Here is a 24,235-nt window from a genome sequence, read left to right as displayed (position 1 = left end):
TCTCTCAAGCAACCTCCCCTTAAGCAACCCATCCCCTTGCTGTTTTGGTTTTTTATTTTACTTTCGATGTTTGACTTTTAGGGTTTTTCTAACATTGAACCAATGTGTAATTAGGACTGTCTGGGACATGTTAAGCCCTCTTTCAAAAATGTTATAGACTACTTGAAAGGTGAGGACATTCATTTATATATGTTTATGTCACGCCTTCCCAGCCGGTACCCTATCTGGCATACCCGAGAGTGTGATCCACAGCCCGAAGATCAGGTATCGAGTGATCAACCTCCCACATAAACAATAACATAATCATGAACAACCATAACAAGAGTGCGGAAGATAAATCATAGATCCAATAATGAAAGAATGAATCATAAACGAATCGGAATAATAGATATAATCAGAGTATCAAACAGATAAGTAAAGTGAAGCAAAAATCCCACTTTACATCCAGCGGAAAAGTAGCTCGAAAGAATAAACTAGATAAAAGCTAATCCCAGTAGCAAGTACATTGGGTAACTAAATTATTCTCCACTTTGTAGACGACATCCTTGTAGGTGTAGATCTCATAAATAGCACAAGGACGCTTCCACTCAATGGTCGGACTAAGCATCGTACGGAGCATAACCACCCGTGGGATCTTCAGAGTAATTGTGGTAACCGCAATCACCTTCCTGGAGATATGTCTCTTCGCCTTGCGCTTCCTCATAGGGACCGTCATAGTATTCCGTACTGCAGGGATAGTCTAACAACATTGTACAATAAAGGAATGAGTTTCAAAGAAACCCAAGTAAGGGCGATTAAAATCCATAATAACATAAATGGCGGGATTCAGAACAAACATAAATGCAAAATGATATGAGACAAACAATGAATGAATGAATCTAACTCTATGTATGCTGGTCTCTATTGGCAGACATGCTTTAAGTCATAGCACCGTACTTCCTTAGGAAAGTCCACTCACATCCTCAACCATTTAAGATATCTTGGATTCCCTCCAACCATTTAAGATATCTCGGGCGACCGATTGGTAATGGGTCCTTCATCCCTCGGGACAAACCTTGGCGGGGGTTAAGTCAACACACTCTCTCACAACCATTTGGTATAAGTAATCGGCGCATGTCGGGGTAAAACCTAGCCAAATGCAAGTCTTCTACTTGGTTACATCAAGTCGGATCCAGATACTTCCATTCCTCGTCCCTGACGATCCTTTCCGGTATCCTTCACACTAGAGTCAGCGTATCCTATAGCACCGACCAACTCGGACTACGGACTCATCAACCCTATTGGTTATCCACATATGGTAAACGGGAAGCTCTCACGTCCTCTCACGGGTTGGTTACCGGTCTTAAGCGCCCGTGAGCCCAAGTCTAACCATATGCAACCCTACCAACAAATGGCCCCCACAATGTGATTCCTGTCCTCTCACGGGTTGGTTACCGGTCTTGAGCGCCCATGAATCCCCATTGCTACCACGGGTCGTTCGGTCTCAATACCCCTCCGATTAGGGTCGACATAACAGGACATCCTAGCCAAACACTACTAGACAATCCTATATATGTCATCCAACGGTTTAGGAAGGTGTCCAGAGGGCATCTCCGGAAATATCCCATAATATTCCCGTAGTAGTCCAAGGACAGAAGTGTCAAAAGGACACCTCTCCTTTCCAAACCATACGTAAGCATACACATGCATCAATTCATATCATCACATATATGGTAACTCCATATATGGAAAGAAATCAATATTTACAATCATTTGTATAACATTGGTAAGTAAATCATACATGAATCAATTCAATATGAATAAGTAATGCTACTGTAATCAAAGTTATGCAACAGTAGTATATCATTGTAAGAATCTAATTTAGGAAACATATTAATGATATTCAAATATAGAAAACTAGATTCATGCTATCTATGTAATTAAGGAAATAACCATCCTTACCTTTTATATCTCGCAAAGAATCCTAAGAAATCAAGTAAGATCTTGGCAAACTTGAGAAGAAGGTCCTAAACAAGTATATACAACATATTAGGAAAGATCCCTAACAGAATATATATCAAAACATCCGAAACAGACCAATTCTGGAGTTCTTTGTACTCATTGGTCGAGTGGATTGGTCGAGTGGTCCGATCGACCAATCGGTCGACCAATGCGAGACGATAGCTTATAAAATCGGAGTTTTGAGATATGAAATCCGAATTTGGTGGTTCAAAAGGGTACTAATCAAGGGGTAGACTACATCAGTAGTATTCTAACATATAGGGGACCTCAAAACACTAATCAAATCAAGGTATCAAGATCCAAATTAGGAAACAAAAAGTTACCATAAATAAATCAAACATGGATCTTGATGAATTTTGAAATAGAAAACAAGGACAAGAACTATAGGAGGATGAATCATTGCTTTCGGTAATGAAAACATGAAAACATGCATAGGTCTTCATGGAATAAGGCTTAGAAGCATAAATCTAAATAAGGAAATAAAACCTACCATATATGTACTATCATGCATCATGAAGAACACATAGCAAGGTAGAAGAGAACAACTAGAATTCTATGGATTATGGATCATAGAAAGAAAACACAACCATTAACCACTAACATGATCAATGAAAGAAGATCCAAAGAGATCAGAATTCAGATTAGGAAATTAACAGTGATTAAATCATGGTTTGATCATGAATCCCTCAAAAGCTTGCAATGATCATGGTTAAGATCATTGTTCTAGCCTTAAATCCTTAGGATGATCATGAGAACATGTTCAGAGATGTTTGCAACAGAGGATGCAGCATCCCTTTCACTGTCTCAACTCAAAAAGGAAAGAAAAACAAAGATGGAGGAGAAGAAGAGAGAGTAGACATACCTTTTGATGCAAAAAGAAGAGTTCCGACGAAGATCCGCCAAGAAAACTCCAAGGATGCAAGAGAGATGACTTGCGAGAGGTCTTTGGTTCGTTCCGAGAGGGTTTGGAGGCAGCAAATACGAAGTGGACTCGAGGTTAGACTTAAATAGAGCAAGAATCAACCTAATTGCCAAAGACGACACCCATTGGTCGAGTGGATTGGTCGATCGCCCGATCGACCAATCGGTCGACCAATGCGAACAGACAAGGCCAAAACGGGGAATTGAAGGCCCGGATCAAATCCAAACCTAAAGGGGTTTTGCACACCAGTCAAGTGACTTACCTAGTAGGTAGAAATGCCTTCAAACCAAGATAGAGAGCACTCCAAGTCCATCAACTAATTAGATCTTCATCAGGATTCTGTTTCCATAAATAGACCCTCATCATCAACCTTCATGGATTCAAAGCCAGACACCAAGTCCTCTACTGGGATGGCCCAAAGCTGACTTCTTACTTTACTTCGGGTCATCGGACCTACAAATAACAAGGTTTCCGGGTCAAGGTTAGGGCTAGGTTTCACATTCTCCCCCCCTTAAAGAAATTTCGTCCCCGAAATTGAAAGCGTACACTGTGCTTCCAAAGAGGTAAGGAAACTTCTCCTTCATGTCTTCTTCCTTCTCCCAAGAAGCTTCTTCAGGGGTATGGTTCTTCCACCGAATCTTCACCAAAGGAATGGCGCGATTCCGCAGCTGCTTGTCCTTCCTATCCAGGATTTCGGCCGGTTCTTCATCATAGGTCAAATCAGCACTAAGTCCTTCAGTGCTTGCTGCAAAATGTGTTCCGGATTCTCTATGTATTTTCGGAGCATCGAAATATGGAACACATTGTGCACACCAGCAAGAGACGGAGGTAATGCTAATCGATACGCAACAGGTCCAACCTTTTCCAAAATCTCGAAAGGTCCAATGTAACGAGGGCTAAGCTTTCCCTTAACATTGAATCTCATCACACCCTTCATTGGTGAGACCTTGGAAAGACTTTCTCTCCGACTTGAAATTCCAAATCGGTCCTTCTCTTATCAGCATAAGATTTCTGTCTCGATCGGGCGAGACTTAATCCTTTCTCTTATCATATCTACCATAGCACTTGTAGCTTCAATCATCTCGGGACCTAAGACTTTTCTTTCACTGTCTCAGTCCAGTACAAAGGTGTCCTACAAGTACTACCATACAAAGCTTTGAATGGAGCCATGCCTATCGTTGCTTGATAACTGTTGTAATAGGCAAACTCAACCAAAGCTAGGTGTTCATCCCAATTACCACCCATATCCACCACACAAGATCTGAGCATGTCTTCCAATGTCTGAATTGTCCGCTCGGATTGTCCATCGGACTTGTGGATGATGAGCTGTACTCAAGTTCAATTGGGTTCCCAAGGCCTTCGCAAACTATTCCAAAACCTTGAGGTGAACCTAGGATCACGATCCGAGACAATACTCAATGGCACACCATGCAGACGAACCACATTATCCACATAAAGCCTGGCTAGCTTATCCAGAGTATGAGTGATCTTCATAGGAATGAAATGGGCTGATTTGGTCAACCTATCAACAATCACCCACACAGTGTCATTGCCTTTACTTGTCCGAGGCAAGCTAGTCACAAAGTCCATGGAGATATCTTCCCACTTCCAACTAGGAATAGGAAGGGGTTGAAGTAATCCAGATGGAGGTTGTCGAACGGCTTTAACACGTTGGCAAGTCTCACACTTGGCAACAAAATCGTCAACATCCGCCTTTAGACCAATCCACCAAAAATGTTCCTTCAAGTCCTTGTACATCTTGGTGCTTCCGGGTGTACTGAGAAAGACCGACTGGTGTGCTTCCTTCAATATTTCTTTCTTAACTTCATCGTTTGCGAGCACACACAGTCTTCCTCTAAACAACAAAGCACCATCCATGGATATACCAAAGTCGGGGTCCGACTCAAGATTCGAAGAAATCTTCTCAACTTTGGTCAAAAACTCTTGATCAGAACTCTGCAGAGCACAATCTTATCTCTAAGACCAGATCTTGCCGTCATGGCAGAAAGAATAAAATCAGAATTCTCGAGAACGATTTCCAAATCAAAACTCTCAATAGAAGACCACAATGGTAAACCCAAAGCATTCAAATCCAAAGTCTTCTTCTGGTTCTTCCTACTAAGAGCATCAGCAACAACATTTGCTTTCCCAGGATGATACTGAATATCACAATCATAATCGGAGACTAGTTCCAACCATCACCTTTGTCTCATGTTCAACTCCTTTTGGGTAAAGAAATATTTCAAACTCTTATGATCCGTGAAAATGGCAATCTTCTCACCGTAAAGATAATGTCTCCAAATCTTCAAAGCAAAGACAACGGCGGCAAGTTCTAGATCGTGAGTGGGGTAATTCCGCTCATAATCCTTCAATTGCCGAGAAGCATAGGCTACGACCTTGCCATGTTGCATCAGTACACAACCCAAACCAATCTTTGACGCATCGGTATAAACTGTCATACCACCGGAACTATCGGGTATAGTCAAAACCGGGGCACTTGTCAATCTATCTTTCAACTCTTGGAAATTCTTCTCACAGGCGTCGGACCAAACAAACTTCTCTTCTTTCCTGGTCAACTTAGTCATAGGAGCAGCCAACCGAGAAAAGTTCTCAATAAACCTTCGGTAGTAACCCGCCAATCCAAGAAAACTTCTTATTTCCGTTATCGACTTCGGTCTCTCCCAATCAGCCACAGCTTGGACCTTTTCGGGATCGACACGAATACCTTCGGCTGAAACTACATGACCGAGGAAAACCACTCTCTTAAGCCAGAAATCACACTTGCTAAACTTAGCAAACAACTTCTTTTCCCGCAACCTTTGCAAAGTGAAACTTAGATGACTCGCATGCTCTTCTTCGCTCTTCGAATAGATCAAGATGTCATCAATGAAAACAATCACAAACTTATCAAGCACATCATGAAATACTCGGTTCATGAGGTCCATGAACACCGCAGGAGCATTGGTCAATCCGAAGGGCATGACTCTAAACTCGTAGTGACCATACCGCGTTCGGAAAGCTGTCTTGAAGATATCACTAGACTTCACTTTCAATTGGTGATATCCGGACCTTAAGTCAATCTTCGAGAACACAACTGCACCCTTCAACTGATCGAAGAGATCATCGATTCTGGGCAGCGGATATCTATTCTTGATAGTCAACTTATTCAACTCACGGTAGTCGATGCACAAGCGCATACTACCGTCTTTCTTCTTGACGAACAAGACCGGAGCTCCCCAAGGTGAAACTCCCTTCTCTTCTTTAACTTTTCCCACCTAGTGTATCACCTTGGTTTCCAAATCAGAAGCAAGATATCCAAGAACATCATCAACAACTTGCTTCCACTCTTTACTTAAAATCATCAAAAATCCACTTGACCAAATGATTGGAAAACTTAAATTATGCTCAAATATATCCATATAGTCATCAAACAATATTCCATAAGGCAAAAATCACATTTTCCAAAAATTCAACAGCAAATGAGGTCACTGTGACCATTGGTCGAGTGGTTGGTCGAGTGACCCGATCGACCAATCGGTCGACCAATGAAGACAGAATGCGAAAATTCGCATTATAAGCCTCATTTCCACATTCCAACCTCATTCTAACTTCTTCCAAAGGTGAGAGAGCTCTAGGGAAAATATCCAAGAGTTCCCACAAGTGTTCTTGAGGTGATTTAGTGCTTCAACAACAACACCACAACACACCATCTTCACAAACAAGGTAAATCTCTCATTCTTTCTTCCATTTTCATCTTCTCATGCTTGCATTTCAATAAAACCATGCTTTACTTGTATCCAATGCTAGAAATCATGCTTAGGAATGCTTAGAAACATATTCCCTAGGTTTTAAACACAATGACATGCATAGACAACAAGTTTTAACACATTTGGTGCTCATCTCGCAAAGTTTTATATCGAAATCGATATCTTTAGAAAAATTTCGTTTTCTCTCAAACCGCTTGAAATTTTCGCACGAGATCAAATGCTACATGCTCAAGATGACATTGTAGATAGGTCCATACAATTTGATTTAACCAATTTCAACTTTTCAAAAATCCAATTTTGACCTAAATTGCAAAATCCCCAAATTTCTTCTTGCTGAATTTTTCGCTTTAATCCATGTTTTCGATCGATTTTCATCAAAACAACTTCATAGACATGAAATTCCAAGTATTGCGCACATGCTAGTATGTTCAAATCAAATTTCCCCCAAATTTGAAATTTTCCGAAAAATTACGAAAATACCCTTTTGGCTCAAATCTTGAAATAGCACTAATTGGAAATGTCTCTTGTCTCTTCCACGGATACATCATGCGAGAGGGAGGACGAGGAGGAGGTAGAGGTCGAGGTCGCATCGTAGGTGCTCTCGGGGGCAGAGGTCGGGTTCCTTTCGAGCCCGAGAGAGGAGGTTAGGAGACCGGACCTATTTGACACACCTCGGGCCGAGTTTCGTACGAGGCCTACTTCAGCTATTGTAACATCGAGATGGGGCGTCTACTTCACTTACGCCAGCTCGAGCCTTCGGGATCCGGCAGAGGTTCGACACTTTACGGTGGACTCACCTCTTCACCGAGGATTTGCCGGTATACCCGGAGCTAGTGAGGTTGTTCTTCAGCAACCTTACTTACACGAGAGGAGGCTCGGGGCCGGGGACATCCACTCGGACTTGTCCTCGGGAGCGGGGTCCTTCGGACTCGGATTCGCTTCTCTACCCGGACAACGGCCGAGATCTTGCAGGTCCCTTACTATCCACGGCGGTGTGTGTGGATACCTGCAGGAGCGGACACTGGACAACCATCGATGCCGTACGAGCTTCGCGAGATATGCTCAACGCTATGGGATAGCCGCCGATGCTTCACACCGTGGACTAGCGGACGGATGACGGGTTCTGCACGTATTATCGGTCGCATAGTCGGCCGAAACATCATGCCCAAAGCCGGACATCACCATCGGGTCACGGTGATGGAGGCCTTGGTCATTTACCGCATCTACATGGGCTTCGAGATCGATCTCTCCTACATCATTCAGCAGGTCATGCTTTGGACTTAGTTCTGCGGCCTAGCATGCGGAACCTTTGCTATGGGAGGCTTCGACTTTGATCTTCGGGCATTTCGGGGTGAGTTTCGAGGATACTCCGATGGACACTAGATCACGGGGATACCCCATTGGGACTCGGACCATTCGACGGATGAGACTACATCGGTTAGAGAGATCTCCTGGTCCGGAGGGTGAGGATGATGATGAATCGGAGGATGAGGATGAGGGATCAGAGGATGGAGGAGAGGATATCGGTCCTGATAGTGATGATCAGGCCGGAGATGATCTGAGATATGCGCGAGGCTGAGCCCGTGCATCACGAGTTTCCTTCATCACACTTCGAGGCGGGTGGCCCTTCACATGCGGTTCCGGAGACTTCGGATCTTGGTGCACAGATGAGATCGATGACTTCCATGCTAGAGAGGATGGAGGTCGAGACGGAGCAGATGTACGAGAGGATGGAGTCTCGACAGACAGGATAGAGCGTCGGGTGACTCGGCTAGCGAGAGGAGTTCGAGCATACGAGAGATCGAGTAGATCACCTAGATAGACCGTACTTTAGGATTTTCCATTTATGCATTTCAGATGTAATCATTGTAAAACTTTTGAAGTTAATGAAGTTCATTTTGTTTCTCTTTAATTATTGTATGTTATGCACTTTTCTTTTCCTTGCATTAGTGTCATTTGTTCAAGTATAATTATGGTATGTTATTCGGAAATGTTCTGTTATGCCTCAAAGTTCAAGTTTCTAATTCAGGTGTTCTATTATTCACTTCTAAGAGTAGAAGAGTCATTTCAGATCAATGACTCGGGAATGTTCGATTGTTGTCTTTTGTGGTTAGGATCTCCTCGAACCTTGGGCTCGATACCAATGCATCACGCCCTCTCCCGGCCCGGTACCCTATCCGGCATACCCGAGAGTGTGATCCACAGCCCGAAGATCGGGTATCGAGTGATCAACCTCCCACATAAACAATAACATAATCATGAACAACCATAACAAGAGTGCGGAAGATAAATCATAGATCCAATAATGAAAGAATGAATCATAAACGAATCGGAATAATATATATAATCGAGTATCAAAACGGATAAGTAAAGTGAAGCAAAAATCCCACTTTACATCCAGCGGAAAAGTAGCTCGAAAGAATAAACTAGATAAAAGCTAATCCCAAGAGCAAGTACATTGGGTAACTAAATTATTCTCCACTTTGTAGACGACATCCTTGTAGGTGTAGATCTCATAAATAGCACAAGGACGCTTCCACTCAATGGTCGGACTAAGCATCGTACGGAGCATAACCACCCGTGGGATCTTCGAGTAATTGTGGTAACCGCAATCACCTTCCCGGAGATATGTCTCTTCGCCTTGCGCTTCCTCATAGGGACCGTCATAGTATTCCGTACCTGCAGGATAGTCTAACAACATTGTACAATAAAGGAATGAGTTTCAAAGAAACCCAAGAAGGCGATTAAAATCCATAATAACATAAATGGCAGGATTCCGAACAAACATAAATGCAAAATGATATGAGACAAACAATGAATGAATGAATCTAACTCTATGTATGCTGGTCTCTATTGGCAGACATGCTTTAAGTCATAGCACCGTACTTCCTTAGGAAAGTCCACTCACATCCTCAACCATTTAAGATATCTTGGATTCCCTCCAACCATTTAAGATATCTCGGGCGACCGATTGGTAATGGGTCCTTCATCCCTCGGGACAAACCTTGGCGGGGGTTAAGTCAACACACTCTCTCACAACCATTTGGTATAAGTACTTTGGCGCATGTCGGGGTAAAACCTAGCCAAATGCAAGTCTTCTACTTGGTTACATCAAGTCGAGATCCAGATACTTCCATTCCTCGTCCCCGACGATCCTTTCCGGTATCCTTCACACTAGAGTCGGCGTATCCTATGGCACCGACCAACTCGGACTACGGACTCATCAACCCTATTGGTTATCCACATATGGTAAACGGGAAGCTCTCACGTCCTCTCACGGGTTGGTTACCGGTCTTAAGCGCCCGTGAGCCCAAGTCTAACCATATGCAACCCTACCAACAAATGGCCCCCACAATGTGATTCCTGTCCTCTCACGGGTTGGTTACCGGTCTTGAGCGCCCATGAATCCCCATTGCTACCACGGGTCGTTCGGTCTCAATACCCCCTCCGATTAGGGTCCGACATAACAGGACATCCTAGCCAAACACTACTAGACAATCCTATATATGTCATCCAACAGTTTAGGAAGGTGTCCAGAGGGCATCTCCGGAAATATCCCATAATATTCCCGTAGTAGTCCAAGGACAGAAGTGTCAAAAGGACACCTCTCCTTTCCAAACCATACGTAAGCATACACATGCATCAATTCATATCATCACATATATGGTAACTCCATATATGGAAAGAAATCAATATTTACAATCATTTGTATAACATTGGTAAGTAAATCATACATGAATCAATTCAATATGAATAAGTAATGCTACTGTAATCAAAGTTATGCAACAGTAGTATATCATTGTAAGAATCTAATTTAGGAAACATATTAATGATATTCAAATATAGAAAACTAGATTCATGCTATCTATGTAATTAAGGAAATAACCATCCTTACCTTTTATATCTCGCAAAGAATCCTAAGAAATCAAGTAAGATCTTGGCAAACTTGAGAAGAAGGTCCTAAACAAGTATATACAACATATTAGGAAAGATCCCTAACAGAATATATATCAAAACATCCGAAACAGACCAATTCGGAGTTGCTTTGTACTCATTGGTCGAGTGGATTGGTCGAGTGGTCCATCGACCAATCAGTCGACCAATGCAGACGATAGCTTATAAAATCGGAGTTTTGAGATATGAAATCCGAATTTGGTGGTTCAAAAGGGTACTAATCAAGGGGTAGACTACATCAGTAGTATTCTAACATATAGGGGACCTCAAAACACTAATCAAATCAAGGTATCAAGATCCAAATTAGGAAACAAAAAGTTACCATAAATAAATCAAACATGGATCTTGATGAATTTTGAAATAGAAAACAAGGACAAGAACTATAGGAGGATGAATCATTGCTTTCGGTAATGAAAACATGAAAACATGCATAGGTCTTCATGGAATAAGGCTTAGAAGCATAAATCTAAATAAGGAAATAAAACCTACCATATATGTACTATCATGCATCATGAAGAACACATAGCAAGGTAGAAGAGAACAACTAGAATTCTATGGATTATGGATCATAGAAAGAAAACACAACCATTAACCACTAACATGATCAATGAAAGAAGATCCAAAGAGATCGAGAATTCAGATTAGGAAATTAACAAAGTGATTAAATCATGGTTTGATCATGAATCCCTCAAAAGCTTGCAATGATCATGGTTAAGATCATTGTTCTAGCCTTAAATCCTTAGGATGATCATGAGAACATGTTCAGAGATGTTTGCAACAGAGGATGCAGCATCCCTTTCACTGTCTCAACTCAAAAAGGAAAGAAAAACAAAGATGGAGGAGAAGAAGAGAGAGTAGACATACCTTTTGATGCAAAAAGAAGAGTTCCGACGAAGATCCGCCAAGAAAACTCCAAGGATGCAAGAGAGATGACTTGCAGAGGTCTTTGGTTCGTTCCGAGAGGGTTTGGAGGCAGCAAATACGAAGTGGACTCGAGGTTAGACTTAAATAGAGCAAGAATCAACCTAATTGCCAAAAGACAAGACCCATTGGTCGAGTGGATTGGTCGACTGGCCGATCGACCAATCAGTCGACCAATGCAGACAACAAGGCCAAAACAGGGAATTGAAGGCCCAGATCAAATCCAAACCTAAAGGGGTTTTGCACACCAGTCAAGTGACTTACCTAGTAGGTAGAAATGCCTTCAAACCAAGATAGAGAGCACTCCAAGTCCATCAACTAATTAGATCTTCATCAGGATTCTGTTTCCATAAATAGAACCTCATCATCAACCTTCATGGATTCAAAGCCAGACACCAAGTCCTCTACTGGGATGGCCCAAAGCTGACTTCTTACTTTACTTCGGGTCATCGGACCTACAAATAACAAGGTTTCCGGGTCAAGGTTAGGGCTGGGTTTCACAGTTTATCTGTAAATTCTAGAATGATACCAGACTTGCATATTGACTTGTATGCTGCTATTTATAACTTTTACATTTGTTTAATATTTAGAAATTGCTAGACCTAGAGTTGTGGTGCAACCATTGCCCTAGGAACCCCAGTATGGACATATAGTTTAGGATACAGTCCTAGGATGTTTAGATGAACATGGTTAGGTAACCCCATCATGTCATTACCCTATCGGCGGAGGTATTGATGTAGATTAACCTCTGGTAGCTATCACACCCCAGCCAGCCAGTTCCAGACATACCCGAGTACTTGTGGGGGTGATACGGATCCAAATCGTCTGTAATTCGTTTCCCTGTAATTCCCTGAAATTCCCTGTCACGATTGTGCCACGTGGCATCAGCGAATCCAACGGTCATCAAATATTAAACCTTCCGTATATTTCTCTCTCTCCCCTCTCTTCCCCAAATTCAAAAATCCCTGAATCGTTTGCGGTTTTTCCGTCTCTCAGGGTCACTCTCGGTGCGAAATTCATAAAATGCCCTCTTCACTGTGTCTCTGCTGCGAAGACTACTCCTCCCTCTTTTTCATGAAATTTAGAAAAGCCCCGAAGAGCGAAGCCGAAGAGCGATTTTCTCATCTGCGGTTTTTCCGTCTCTCAGTCACTCTCCGTGCGAAATTCAGAAAAGTCCCTCTTCACTATCGGCGGCTGTTGAAGACTCCTCTTCTTCACTAAAATTTAGAAAAGGACCGAAGAAGCAGCGATTTTCTCATCCCCGGCAAGGCTCACGGTTCTCTCCACTCTCTTCACAAATCAGAGTGATCGGCTGGAATTGCAGCGATCAATCTCACCTTGTCTTCTTTCCCAACGATACACGCCTGAGGTATTTTCACTCGACGAAATTCTTGCGCTTTAATTTCATTGAGGATTTGGTGTTTGATTTCACTGAGCTTTATGAGGAGATGGCGGTGGTGGTTCTTGGTTTTGATATAGTTGAGTTGAGGTTTTGAAAATTACGTGGTTCGCAGAAAAGCAATCCTTCATTTCATAGTGATTCATAAAAAACAGAATAGAGTAGCCACTTGAGTATAGGATGATTACTAGCTTGTCGCAGGGATAGCACTCAAATTCAAAATTCAAATAACTGAAGGGACACAGCTCTCTACTATAATAATATATACAAAGAATGAAAAATCGTGATTTCCTTAGCTACATTAGTACATTGGAACAAAATGTAGTTTCCTTAGCTTCATGATTCACAATGTAACAATAAAGTGAATCATACAGTTTCACGCGAGATCAATTTCAACATATCAGCATTCTCACTCCAGATTCCTGAGAAACAGAACCAGTAACTCTCTCTCTTGAGCAATTCATTCATCAGAAAAAATTTCACAATATCAAAGGCACAGATTAGGATCCACCCTTCCTTGTTTGACCCTTCAAAATCTAAGAAGATGCATTCTCCACCTCCTTTATTGAATAATTTCATTCTTTTACAAGAGTAGCAAAAATATGTAGTTGGGAAATTTTCCTTATACATGTAAGGCCACTTTATTATGATCTTTTTTTCCCCATTCCAACTATTCTACTATCCATACAGGCAAAAGATTGTAAGTGAACAAAAGACCACAAACCTAAACTACTAACAGAAACTAATGTTTCTGGAACTCTTCTCCACAACATCCCAATGAGAGTGAGTGCACTGTAAACGAAATTATTCAAGGAGAAAGAGTCAAAAGTTTTACGGATCCCACTTATGATTTGGAATATCTATGAGTTGAATGATTGCTGAATCACACCATGGGACTTCGCGATGTGAACTCATGGCCAATTTCTTGTTGAATATGCCAAAAATCGATTTGATTGCATTGATGGCATTCTCATTGATGAAAGACTCATCAAATCTATTCAGTAGAGGCTCAAATTCTTCTGATGTCCTCAGGTTGGCCAAATCAGGATCTGTCTGAATTCTCTGGAATTGCAGCAGCATAGAATGTCAGGTGGTCTTTAGGCATTAATTGTTGAGAAATCATTTCAGTACGAACTGTATTTTCATATCCATTATTCAGAGCATCTTCAAGTGTAGAGAGTCCAGCTTGGACCTGCCAAAGAGAACTAAAACATTAAGCAGTGAAAAAGAAGATCAAACAAAATTTAGAATTGTAGAAGCCAGAATGTTCCTGCCTTGATCAACTACTGGAATTTACAGTATAGGTGTATACCAGAAAAATTTATGCAGCAGAAAAGACAATCTATACAAAATTACCACGACTGTGGCTGAGAGCATTGTATGACAGCACTAAGGAGACTAGTGCTGTACCTGGTTAAGTTTGGAATAACAGCAAGCTACATTGTAACTTGCTACTGATGCTTCATTTGGTTCTGGTTTTGATCCCAATACTGATTCAAATTTCTCCAGTGCTTCTTCATGTTTTGCCTCCCTTGTGTTATAAACAAAGAAAACTCTAGTTAGGAGCTGGAGGACAAACAACCAAACGCCGTATACTCAACTCAAAATTAAAATTGATTTGTAACTTTATACTTTAAATGGTCAAAGGTATTGCTTTACCAAAAAATATCAGAATGTTAAAATAGAAAGAACTAACCCATAAACTCACCAATAAGAAAGTAAGCAACTTGAAGGGGAAGAAGAAAAAAATCATTTTACCTAACACTTACTTGTAGAGTTGTAACCCCTCACGAAGGTCCTTTTCTGTTCGTTCTTTTTGTTCAACTTTTCTCAAATAATTTTGCATCTGAAAACAAAATCCTTCCATAGTGAATTAAGAGTAATCAAGTGCTGATACTTTTGCCAACTACACTATCCCAAATTTTCACAGTGAAAAATGGAACTCACTTGAATATCCCTCACTCTAGTACTGATCACACCAGAATTCCTCTCAACTCTGATAATCTCCTTCTCGGTTAGATCACCCCTAGTTTCTACTTTTCCTGGCAACATTAGGCATATCAAAAGATGGATGAGAGTATATGGATATTGGGTGGAACTTGAAAATGCACGATGGGAACCTAGTAAGAAGAACCCTTTATCCTTGAGTTCCTAAATAGAAGTGAAGATCAAAATGGCCATGACACAATGCATGATGAACAAACCGGATCTCTTCTGCATTCGCATGAGTAAAGGACCAACTCTCTGACGGATGGTATACATGGTCCTCCCATACTCAGCAGCAGGCCATATTTCAGGTCCAAACACAGCACTGCCAAAGAAAAGAAGTATACCACTTCATATATCAAAGTGGCAGAACTATAACTGAAAAATTATTTGAAGAATCAAGTACAAACTGCAGAGGAAAACAAAAACATCAGAATCTGATGTATTATTCATAAATAATACAGTACCAGTCACAGACAATTCTTCTAAACCAAATACAAAAATACTCACATTCTTCTTTAAGCAGCTCCCCCAAGAAAAAAAGGAATATGTGCAACTCACAAGTCAGCGATTACATACAAGCTTAGCAGCAAGAGATGAAAACAAGAAAACTAGAGTAAGAAAAAGAAACCTGGTTGCAAGTACTTTATCCCCAACAGTGAACTTTCCAGTTTTGTTGGTTGAGCCTCCCGGAGCAATGGCATCAATGTAGGTACCTCCATCACTGCCCTTGAGAAACCTCAACCCTTATGGCTGATCTAATTCTACCTCATACTCTTCATATTTCTGTTCCTCCTCTTCTCCTTCTCCTCCTTTACCTTCACTCTCTGATTTTGATGACTCTGATTCAGTGACGGATGCTTTAGAGATTAAATTGGAAGGTTTAATCGACCGGGTATTGAAGATATTTATTGAAGAGTCTGAGAATTAATAATTTGGAATCCAAGAGAAGCATAGCTTTGGAGGGAAGTTGAGGCATGGGTTTTGCCTAATGTCTGGTGTTCGTCTTGGTAATGGAGGAGAAGAACAGAGAGAAGCGCAGCTGCTTGAAGCCATAGTGATTGTGGTGGATTTGTACCGTTCTGATCAGAGATAAGGATCAGGATCTTCTTCTGTGGAGAAGGTGAAAGCAATACAACCCATCTGGCAGTGACTCTCCAAAAGAATAGTAGTTGCAGAGTTAAGGGAGGTATGGATTGGGAGGGACATGACTAGTGATTTTAAATCAATGTTAGATAAGTGTGTGTCATATGTATGTGATTTTTACTTTTCTGTTTTTATGCTTTTATCTTTATCTGTTTGGAAGGCTCCCAGCTGTGGATATATAAGATAGGGAAAGCTTGGTAGAAAAGCAAATAGGAGTCAAAATTCAGGATCTAGTATGAACTGGTAAGGTTGGGAAAGCAAGAGTTCAGTGTGAGGTCTAATTGAAAGGTAGAGTTAGGGCAAAGCCAGGATTTAATGGTTAGATTTGGTGATCAAGTTACTGTAGTGTAGATTATATGTTGGAAGTTGCAACTAAATCAGGTTGTTTAATATCCAGTTAAGGAGGATTCTTGTAGAAGCAGGACTGAAGGGTTAAATGATAATTTCAAGCAACCCACTGGGTGCATAAATATGAAATTTGTGTGGAGTCTCCCTCCGGGTTAGAAAAAACTCAATCAAAAAGTTTAAGCAGTTTTTAACTGTTTGAGATGGCTGGGCAGCATTCCCTTCAAAAATACCTTGTATATGACCTACTAGAAGTAGAGAAGAATGGTTGTAGGTCTTAACTGTTAGATATGGATGGAAAAAATTCTTGTCAAAAACACCTTTCATATGACCTTCTAGAAGTAAAGAAACAATAGTTGCAGGTTTTTCAGAGCAGCAGCTTACCCGAGTAATTTGAAAACAAGTTTGGACCTTTTTTACTGGACTTGTTATGTTAGAGATTGTAAATTTTTCCTTGCCCCCAAGGACTTAAATTAAATGTTGTTGGTAGTAGTAATACTTCTTGTATTATATTAAATGTGATTCCAAGGATAATTTGTCTTTTTCTCTAGGTTATATTTTTTGGGGTATACTTTTTAGTTCAAATTTTTTATTTCGATAATTTTCTTCTCATGGTTATTGTTCAGGTGAGTTATGGATAATCTAATGGATAAAGACATAGGTCTATATGATGAAAGTAAGCCTAAGATTGGAATGCAGTTTGATTCTGAAAACGTGGCATTTAATTTTTATAATGATTATGGAGGAATTTTGGGTTTTAGTGTCAGAAGAGGGTTTGTAAATAGAAGTAAAAAAGATAATTCAATTATAACTTCAAGGAGTTTCGTATGCAATAAACAAGGCAATCGGCAAAAGGACAAGCGTGCTATTGGTATAACTAAAAGTCGAGCGGAGACGAGAACTAACTGTCGTGCTCATATGACAATACAAGTTATGAAAAATGGGATATACGAATGCTATAGTTTTGTTGAAGATCACAATCATGAGCTTCATATACCATCTACCACTCACATGATGCGGTCACAACGGAAAGTTTCAGAAGTACAGGCATATGAGCTTGATTTGGGCACTAATTCTGGCATAGAAAATAAAGCCATGTTACAGTATATGAGTAAACAAGCAGGTGGGAAGGAAAGTTTAGGTTTTACAGCTGTAGATCATTACAATTATCTTCGTAGTAAACGTCAACATAACTTATGTTATGGTGAAGCAGGGGGTTTGTTACAATATTTTGCAAACCAAACAAGGCTCAATCCTTCTTTTACTTATAGTGTACAGTTGGATATGGAAGAACATATTACAAATTTATTTTGGGCTGACACAAGAATGATAATAGATTATGCAATATTCGGTGATGTGGTTACATTTGATACAACATTTGGTACAAACAACGAGAGTAGACCTTTTGGTATTTTTTCTGGATTTAACCATCACAGAGGAGTCATTATATTTGGGGCAGCACTTTTGTATGATGAGACGATTGATTCTTTCAAATGGTTGTTTCAGACTTTCTTAGCAACGCATGGGCAAAAACAACCTATAACAATTTTTACAGATCAGGATGCTGCAATGGCAAATGCAATATCTGAGGTATTTCTTAAGACATGGCATGGTTTGTGTACCTGGCATATAATGCAAAATGGAATTAAACATCTAGGCAATTTAATGAAGAACGGATCAAGCTTCTTTTCAGATTTTAAGAAATGTGTATATCAGTATGATGATGAAGTACAATTCGAAACTGCATGGGAACAATTAAGGTGTCACTATCAGGTTGAAAATGGCTCATGGTTAGATCGTATTCATGGACTCAAATAGAAGTGGGCTAAGTGTTATATGAAGAATACATTCACAGGAGGCATACAGAGTACCCAAGTGAGTGAAAGTATAAATGCTGACTTGAAGAAATGTACGAAGTCTACTTTGGACATTATTCGGTTTTTAAATAGTTTTGATGGGGTGGTCAATGATAAACGAGCTAACGAATTGAAATCTGAGTTTGAGGCAAGAAATAAGCTCCCAAGGAACTTATTTCCTCAGACACCCATCATGATACAAGCAGCAAAAATATACAGTCCTTACATCTTTGATGAATTCCACAATGAGTATACATGGGCTGGTTCTTGCTCCATAAAGTGGAAGGATGAAAGTGATAGCTTGCATAAATATGTAATTGGTGCTTCTGGTTTGAAGGTTGAATTTAGTGTTGAATGTAATCCATCCGAATCAATTGTTCGTTGCGGTTGTAGGAAATTCGAGACCTTTGGCATCCTGTGTTCTCATGCTTTGAAAATTTTTGAGAGATTAGATATTAAGTTTATTCCAGAAGCATATGTTTTGAACAGATGGACACGTGAAGCAAGAAGCATGGTGGTGGAAAATAGTAAAGGAATACAAGTTGAGGAAGATCCTAAGTTGGATTCAACACGGCGTTATAGGATCCTTTGTCGAAAACTAATAAATATTGCCTCACAAGCATGTAATTCAGTCGAGGGATATATGTTGGTCAACAATATTACAAGTGATTTGTATAAACAATTGGACAATCTTGTCACACATACCCCAAATACAAATCTAGATGAAGAAACCGATAATCTTAATCCGAATATTGGCAAAGGGCTTAAAAAGAAAGAGAGGAAGAAGAAAACGAGCTCTACAACAAGTAAACGGCTAAAACCTTGGAATGAAACACAAGCAAAAAGAAAGAAAAAAAGGCCAGGTTCATCCAATGCTTCTAGAGCCCCCTCCACAAGATGTGATATAGTAAATCTGAATCACTCCGGACGGAACTCAAAGAAGTGCGGACAAACTTGGCTACATGGATCTACTGGTACTTTCTGCCTCATCTTGATTTTCTTAATTTTAACATCTTTGCTTCATTTTTTTCATTAACAGTCTGCTACTTTACAGTCTCAAGGGTCATTAGATGAGTCAATACGTGGTATATGTTCCTCCCAAACCTTTGTAGTCCAGGTATTGTTTTTCACCTGAAGAAGTATATGTTGAGATATTGTATTTGAAAATTTCTTCATGTATTCATGCATAGGTGAATGATGATGATCCATTTGATTCGCAGGCTGTCTCCTCCTTTGCACCTACTACTTTAATGGCAGATCCAATTGTTGAACCAAATACAATCTTGCAAGCTGAAAACAACACTCCAAAGTTTGGTCTAAGTTAGGGTTACTCTATAGTTTTTAATATAAGACATGATTACTTGTTTGGTTGTAAGAATTTTAGCATTTGAATTGTAATACTGTTGGTAGGTTTTAATATTCAATTATTTTTCATTATGATTGGTATTCTACTCTGTTTGGTTTGTAAATCATACATCAGCCCTTGTGTGATTCATATAATTTTTTTGTCATAGACTTTGACTAACATGTTTTGAAATGTAGGTGAGTCTTTAGCTCAAACTAGGAAGAGCACCTGGGTTTGTTCCTAGGAGATGATGGTTCAAATCCATCAAGACTCATATAAACTTGCTAAAGACTTTGTTTTGTTCCTAGGGGAAAAGACTCTGTTTATGCTATATTAGTTGCTAAAACTTGAAACAGAAAATGCAAATCTCAGTTCAACACATCTTTCTTGCCTAGCTGACCAGTTCAGCTGATCATCTCCTCTGTATTTTAACGTTACTTCCTTAGCTGACATTATTGATTGCTTCCTGATAATCATTAATCCAACATGAAAGATGTGGTTGAACATCTATCAATCATTATTTCCTTTTCTTATGCTTGGCAGGCTTTTTTTTTTTTTTTTGCTGTTTTTCAGAGTTGGATGTCCAAAAAGTTCATGACTGGAAGGTAATAAGTAATCACTTCACAAGTTGGTATTTGTTAAACATTACCTTGTTTCTCTTTTCAAATTTCCAATCTAAAAAATGTTCGTTTCTGTGAGATTGAGTAAATGGATTTAACTTCTGGTAAGACATAATTTAAACCAACTAAATACAAGCCGTGCATGGGAAGTCACCAATCACCTGAACATGAGTCAATGAGTCTTGATGGGCTCGAACCATCATCTTCTAGGAAGACCTAGATGCTCTTCCATTTTGAGCTAAAGACTCAAATAGGAAGCTAATAATTACCTTCAATGTATTTAGGAACAACAAGTGCAAACTTTGAGATCCATCCATGTTATTCAGTTTTTATTCCTGCAGAAATACAGAAATTCAGAAATACAGAAAGGATGGGTAGGAGATCCATCTAATTTTGCCTAGCCATATCTAACATTTAGACCTACAACCGATCATCTTTCCTCAAGTCTCATCAAACCCATTTCACCAAGAGAGAGAATGCATTACTGAGTAAGAATATACAGGAGTGATCTAGTTTAGGAATGTGTTCTAAAAGCAGAATTTGAGGTACATGCAGGAAACAGAGACCTATAATACTCCAACATTGCAATCTTGTGGCAAGTAGATAAGATTGTGACAAATTCCTGCTTGGGTCTTACATAGCCCAATAAAAAATCGAAGTAACTGTTCCATAGTCCATTTTGGAATGAATCTTCAAGAAAACATGCACACCTATGGTCTCATGAACATCGATTTCACTTGAATCACGCAGGAGAAAAGAACATCTAGACGTACCTCTGCTCATTCAGGCCGTGTACAATAATGGCAACTCCCCTGCAGAATTTGAAGATGTATATTAGTAGCCAGATTGCAACTAAAAAACATTGAGTCTACTGAATATGAACCTGAAAAATACATTAAATAGTAGGAGAGTCTAAGTGCCTATAAATAAAACCCATCTCAGTGGTCAAATTTCAGCACAACAAGCACTATAAGTGCCTCAAAAGCAAGCGTAAGTGATAAAAATCACAAATGCCACTAGTATGAAATGCATTCTAGTAATTTTATGGAACTTCAAATTTACCTTGTAAAGAGTAGCCTATTGTGCTTTTTGCTAGAATTTTGACCAGTGAGATGGGTGTGAAGCCCTCTTGTCATACAGACATATCTTTCAGGTGCAAGGATTTGGTGCCTGGCTTATTATGACAAAACTAGATGATGCTAAGATGTTTTGGATATAATCTAGTTAAACACTTGGCATAGATTATGACAAGACAAACAATCAATACAGTACCAACCATAATTGTCAACAACAATCTATGAACATTATTCTGAAGCTTTAGACAGAGTACACAGATCCAATTGTTAGATCTGTCATCATACCTTTCCAGCACTACTTCCAACAGCCATGAGGTAACCCCCGTAGTCATCAAACTCTAATGCAGTAACCTCCTAAATCAGACCCCAAAAAAAAAATTTCAGCTTTTCAGGACCAAAGAAACAAATTAATGATATAATTTGAGCTTCAACAGGATGATCAAGATGAAAGTAGTTAAAATGACCAAGTGACCAAAGTAACAGGAAGTTCTCACAATTATTAACAATTTTTTGCTTATCTTGCAATGGTTCAGCAGATTCATATATATATATATATCTCTTTAGGGGAGGGAAGTCAACAAAAGGAAGTAGGAACATTAATGGGATGGGATGAAGAAAAACACTTCCTCAATTCCATGAAGAACATGGAAGGCGAGAGTTTTCATGGACCATTAGAATGCCTTGTACAACAGAAATATCCCAAAAAACCCCCACTGACATACATGTACCTTACCTGATCAACATCACCAGCAGGCGTAACAACATTTATTCTGCCAACTGAAGATTTTGTCCTTGGATCAAAACATTCAACTGCTCCATCCTCACCACCAGAAGCAACTAGGCCGTGAAGCTTGCTGAACAGGAGGTGAAAAACCATATTAGGATTTTTGAAAAGTACAACCCTACATTAGTATGCAAAGGCTTATTACATCAACAATCAGAAGCTCTTGGTCATTTTGATATTTCATTTACAAAAGTTTCAAGATTATCCAACCACCTCCCGAAAACAACATTTAATGCTGGCAATTGAGTGTTGAGCGATGACAAGAAACAAGCCTAAGCATGAAAAAGATATTGTCATAAATATTACCCAAAGCGCATGTAATAAAAGCTGAAAAATGTCAATGCAAATATCTGAACATTTGGAAGACAATAAAGGTACTAGGTATAAAGAAGGTGAAAATGCCATCCCATAGGAATATCTGAATGTTTTAGGGCCTGTTTGGTTACATAAGTCTGGAGATTTCAAGTATCTAGAAATTTCAAATCTATAGATTTCAAATCTATAGAATCATAATTCATAAAATTAACTGTTTGGTTGTGGAATAAAATTTGTGGATTCATTATAAAAAGATATTTGGTCGACGTGATTTTTGTGAATGCACAAATGTGTAGTGTTTTTATAGTGGAAATGAAATCCCTAGATTTCACCCCATACCCATAAATCTACAAATTCACATTTTTAGTGTAAAAAGATGAATCTCTAGATTTCATGAATCCAGAGATTTTCACAACCAAACGGGTATAAATCTTAGATTCATGAATCCAGAGATTTGAAATCCCTGAATTCATGTAACCAAGCAGGGCCTTATACATAATGTAAACAATGCAAGTAGAAGATAATAACTAATGAATGCTCATTCATACACTCAGTCAGGTAAAGAAACCAATGGAGGAGATGGGGGGAAAATTAATTAGAACCTGTTCCAAGTTAATTTGGTAGAGATCTGGAGAAGAAGCAGCACACAGCAAGTCACAGGACCAGCAATCATAAGCCATACTCTACCCATACTGTCAAAAAGAAGCACATCAAACCCAACACACACCCAAAAAAAAAAACACTATAACAACAGATGGTTGCAAGGCCAGACTGTCTCAAAGTTAAATAAGAATGAATCAATAATATTAAATGAATAAGTACATGTTCCAGTTGCAAGTCAAAAAAGCACACTGCAGATAGTATTCACAAAAAGGATTACCAAGATGTCTAGTGTTCATATCTGTTAGTGCTTCAGAAAAGACGTTTTAAAAGATGTCTTGGATGCCATCACAGAGATGCTAAAAGAAGCAAGATCCACTAAACATATTCATCACATGGCATATGTGTTTTGGCTGCTTGAGCCCATTGTCTATGTTTTCAGGTCTGCATTTTCTGATGTTTCTGTTTTTAAAGAGACGGTGTATCTATCGCATAATCGAAATAAATCATGCTCTTCCCATTGATGCAGTGTGCATATGGTTAACTCTTGCCTGAGTTGCCTCTACATGTGTACAAACTAATGAACTAAGATGTTGTCAAGAATTGTTCAAGTGAGCTATTGTCAACTTACTTCAGTTCAAGAGCTTCATATTCTCTCTATTTGTACTGCCGATGTTTCAGATTAAGTATTACTAGCATAGTTGATGATGTGGCTCCTTCTGTGTTAGAACATCTGATAAATTTGTAGCTTTTGTAGCAGCAGCTAAAATACCTTATTTTTTTTTTTTTTTTTTTTTTTTTTTTGGGGGGGGGGGGGGGGAAGAGGGGAAGGTGATGTTGGTTGGATGTCTGAATGGATCATCTTTTGACTTGTAACAAGCCTAGTACTAGAATCAACACAGCCCCGGAAAATGAAAGAATTGTCTGCCACAGAGGTTGTCATTTCATAAATGCCCATGCAAAGAAAACATCATTATCGGAAAAAACTTGATCCTGGGCAAAGAACAATTGAAAAGAATAAGTTACAAGTCCAAGCTGGACTCTCTGCACTTGAAGATGCTCTGAATAATGGATATGAAAATACAGTTCTTACTGAAATGATTTCTCAACAATTAATGCCTAAAGACCACCTGACATTCTATGCTGCTGCAATTCCAGAGAATTCAGACAGATCCTGATTTGGCCAACCTGAGGACAT

General features: G+C 39.6%; 2 pseudogenes across 1 annotated transcript; one reads left to right on the top strand and one right to left on the bottom strand.

Annotated features, from left to right (window-relative positions):
* Positions 1 to 13,529: 13,529 nt before the first annotated feature.
* LOC149012170 (protein MET1, chloroplastic-like) lies at positions 13,530 to 16,032 on the bottom strand (annotated as a pseudogene). Its single transcript, XR_016174011.1, has 7 exons — positions 15,582 to 16,032; positions 15,169 to 15,275; positions 14,912 to 15,006; positions 14,734 to 14,810; positions 14,375 to 14,495; positions 14,103 to 14,156; positions 13,530 to 14,032 (listed from the first exon to the last, which is right to left on the bottom strand). The product of XR_016174011.1 is annotated as a protein MET1, chloroplastic-like (transcript).
* Positions 16,033 to 16,922: 890 nt separating this feature from the next.
* On the top strand, positions 16,923 to 19,622 carry LOC149012169 (protein FAR1-RELATED SEQUENCE 5-like; annotated as a pseudogene).
* Positions 19,623 to 24,235: the final 4,613 nt, after the last annotated feature.

Source organism: Hakea prostrata, chromosome 6 (assembly GCF_041222555.1).
Source record: "Hakea prostrata isolate BN-2017 chromosome 6, UWA_Hpros_2, whole genome shotgun sequence".
Taxonomy (NCBI): domain Eukaryota; kingdom Viridiplantae; phylum Streptophyta; class Magnoliopsida; order Proteales; family Proteaceae; genus Hakea; species Hakea prostrata.
This window is presented reverse-complemented; position numbering and strand designations above follow the sequence as displayed.